At 37.3% G+C, this 4,012-nt stretch overlaps 1 long non-coding RNA gene across 2 annotated transcripts; it reads left to right on the forward strand.

The window, feature by feature from the left end:
- Nucleotides 1–1,557: 1,557 nt before the first annotated feature.
- LOC140828336 (uncharacterized) lies at nt 1,558–3,351 on the forward strand. 2 transcript variants are annotated; one of them, XR_012117157.1, is made up of 4 exons: nt 1,558–1,956; nt 2,091–2,114; nt 2,352–2,418; nt 3,023–3,351. It is a non-coding gene; the product is annotated as an uncharacterized lncRNA (long non-coding RNA). The 2 variants fall into 2 exon arrangements; XR_012117156.1 differs by having other exon boundaries at nt 2,352–3,351.
- The last annotated feature ends 661 nt before the right edge of the window (nt 3,352–4,012 follow it).

The raw sequence follows: 4,012 nt of genomic DNA on the forward strand, positions 1-4,012 counted from the left end.
ATACGGTCCGTGATATACTCAAAGTGTAATCTTTTATTTTTCATTGAGAAGGAAGGCGTAAACTTCTTGATTGTGAACGATAAGGATCAGAAAGATAGATTTGAGTCGTTCCCTCATCTCCGGTAGCACATTCGGGCTAAAGGTGATGGCCGACTGCTCAAAATTTATCATCTGTCCGAAGCTTTTGAGTATATCTGCAAAATTTTATGCAGATTTTGACTGTCCCTTTCCGATGCTCGGAGGAAAACTAGGCTATCATCAGCAAAAAACAAGTGTGAAATTGTTGGGCTTGTGTTTGCGATCCGAACACCATGGAATATGCCTTGTTTCATGTGCGAGTGGAGCACCGAGGAAAATCCTTGAGCACATAACACAAATAAGTAGGGCGAAAGCGGATCACCTTGTCTAATCCCTCTGCCAGGCCGTAGCTTACCAAAAATTCTTTGGTTTAGCACAAATGAATAAGAGAGAGATGTCACACAACCCATTATCCGTATGATCCACCTCTCTGCAAAACCCAGCTTAACCATAACGGCTTCCAAGAAGTTCCACTCAACCTTGTCGTACGCCTTGCTCATATCGAGTTTTAGGGCTGCATAGCCCCGTTTACTCTGTCGATGGTTGCGGATCCAATGAGTAGTTTCAAATCCGATGATTACATTATCGGTGATCAATCTTCCCGGGATGAATGCACTTTGCGACTCGTCAATTACGTTATTTAAAATTGAGCGGGGTCGGTTGGATATAGCTCGGGAAATTATTTTATAAAAGACTCTACACAGACTGATCGGTCGAAATTCTTTCACCATAACCGGATTTTTAACTTTGGGAATCAATGTGATAATTGTATCGTTCCACTCTGATAAATCTCCATCATTATTCAAAATATCCAAGACTGTTTTCGTGACATCCTGTCCTATAATTGGCCAGAACTTCTGCATGAATATAACTGGAAAGCCATCGCTACCCGGAGTTTTTTCTGGAGCAATATCGGACAGGGCCTTATACACATCCAACTCAGTAAAAGGTGCACAGAGTATATCATTCATTAGAGTTGTAACACGTGGCTTGATACATTCCAAGACTGGAGCCATATCATTTGCTGATGGTGCACAAAGATGTAAACAATTCTGCAAAGTAGCCTGTAACTATTTCCTCCTTCTCCTCCTGGCCCTCACATAGATCCCCATGAGCAGAGATCAAACCATGGACCGTGTTCTTGACTCCTCATTGTTGCTTGTTGATGAAAATATGATGTGTTTTTATCACCACAAGCCAACCATCAATTACGGCTTCTCTTGTAATGACCCGATTTAAATATATGTTATTTGGCGATAATTAAGATTAATTATTTTAAATTGAGGAATTTAAAATAATTAAGCCAAATAATTAAATTGTGTGTTTATGCATATTTAAATTTTATAGCATATAAGAGTTGAAATAAAATAGACCGGATCAAATTTCGAACCCGAAAAGATAAAAGATAAACATGCACATTATATATATATATATATATATATATATATATATATATATATAAAATAATCATCATCATCACCACCAATTTCTCTCTCCTCAGCCGTAACCTTCTGTTCAAATATTTTCACAATTTTCGCCACCTTTGACCGCCGATTGTGGTCGTACCGGTCACCGAAAAATTCAAGTAAAAATATGGTTGGAAAGCCCTCGACGTAAGCTTTCCATTGATACCACTCTTGCTAGGTGAAATCGTGATTTCCAAAAACCCGTCGAAAAACGCCATCGGTTTCACCGCTAAATTCGCCGTCTTCCGCCGCTCAAAAGTAAAAATTGATTGAGGGGTTTTGTTCCTTGTGTCGGAGGTTTCTTTTGATACCAGTTTTGTAAATTTTCGAGAACGACCCGTTGGCTCCATTTTCTGCGTGATTCCGGTCCTCTTCTCCGGCGAGTTTGCCGCCTGTTGCCGGTTATCTTCGGGTTAGGCTCTATTTCCAGTCACTGTTATTGGGATTACTAGATGTCTCGGTGCGAATTGTTGTCGACGTAAATTTAATTCATTTCCAACTCCAATATTGTATCATTATTGATTAATTATTGTGTTATTGTTGTAGGTTCCGGAATTGTGCAAGTTGGAGGTATAATCTGGTGAACTAAGAATTTATCGATGTCGCTTAAATATTAGTTTAGCGTCGCTTAAAGCTAAAAAGAATAATTGCGACGATAAAATAGAAATGATTGATTTTAGGCATTTTAGTTGCATATTGGAATTTTAGGAATTTAAAATGCCTAAATTGTTGAAATTGGATTTTTAGTGAATTTGAATGGTTATAGAATTTTTATATGATAATAAGACCATTTAAATTAATATTCAGGTGATTTGTCTGAGTTGGCATTTCCAGGACTTTCTTGAGGATTTAAGTTACTGGTAAATTAGTTGAGGTACGTAGAGATCGGTTATTTTTCACGATGTCTGACAGAGGCATCTGATGATCCTGTGTATGATTTATTTGCTATTTGATGATTTATGTGATATTATATGCTGATTCACATATTATCAGTTGGTAATTGATGTGCAAAATAAAATAAAATATTTCTTTTGGTTTACACACATTTTATTTTAGTTAGACACATCAATACCACTGAACATATCATATTGAGCCTATCTGTTATTGAGATCCAGTTATGTTTCGGTTGAGATCCGTTATATATATGATATGATATGGTGTCCTGGAGATGTTTGGCTACCTTGATTCGGTCCGGCTTAGGTAGTTGCTGGCATCAAGTGTGAAGCCATATCCCCAGACACTGTCCGCTGAGTCGTGGACGGGTCCGCTGAGTCGTGGACCAGCTCGAGCATATATGTATGATTGTTGATATCGTTCATTTGACTCCTATCCTGATATCTTGTACCTATTCATGCATTGCATTCATGCATGGCATCATTGCATTTCTATGTCATATATCGTGGTTTCTTGATGTCTCGTACTGGGGTTACTGACCCCCGAGAGGGGGCTGTCGTGTCTTTTGTGTGTGGACATGACAGGTGGTACAGGTGGTTCGACCTCAGGTGCTCGAGAGGAAGCCTCGGGAAGTACCAGAGCTCCTTGAGAGTAGGCTCAGTTGTATTTAGGTACTGCGTGGTGTTGCTGTCTCCCAGATACTATATGTTTATATTTGGAGGATTGTATTATGGTATTATCGAGCCTTGTCGGCTCTATAATATTTTGGTTTGTATATGTCATGATCGTGTCTGGCTGGCACGTGTGTATGCTGTTGTGTTTATTGAGGGCACATGTTGTTTATTTTGAGTATTTGATTTTCTGGTATGTCCTATTTACAGGAAGGTCATACCGAAATTTTTATAGGCCCAACCGCAAATTTTTAACTCACTTTTCCGCTGTTAACTGATTAATCATGATTGCATGTTAATAAATCGTTATTAGGATAACGGGCCCTCACATCTCTGCTGCCAATATAACTTCTCCTGAGATTCCATTTGTGCCAGCTCGTGTTCAAAGAGATTAATATGATGGATCGAGCTTTCCCATTGAGAATCTCGTTTCAGATCTTCTAGCTGGATACAGCCCATTTAATCTCTTTGTTATGTAGCCAAGAAACCCTTAATTTTTCTTTGTCGCGTCTTTGGTCTATATTCAATTAAATTTTATATAATATAACTTTTTATAAATATTCAAATGGTGTTTCTTGTGCGTGCGTAAATGTATACATATTTACTCAACTATTTGATATGTTTTTAAGAATTTTCAAACTTTTATATACTTAGTTGGATTTAATATCGTGGACAGCAATATTTTAAATCAAATAATTCATAGCATGCACGCAGGTAAGCAGTATTACCTAGGGTTATATACTTTATCGTATCGAAAATTGTATATCATATTGATATTTACGGTATAATTTTTTTTACTGATACCATATAATTAGCATATCGATTATACCGAAATTATATGATATCTCGATTTCTATTTCATACCCAAAAAACATTACATTTTTAAAATTCTATAAATTTATT

Source organism: Primulina eburnea, chromosome 3 (genome assembly GCF_022965805.1).
Source record: "Primulina eburnea isolate SZY01 chromosome 3, ASM2296580v1, whole genome shotgun sequence".
Lineage (NCBI taxonomy): Eukaryota > Viridiplantae > Streptophyta > Magnoliopsida > Lamiales > Gesneriaceae > Primulina > Primulina eburnea.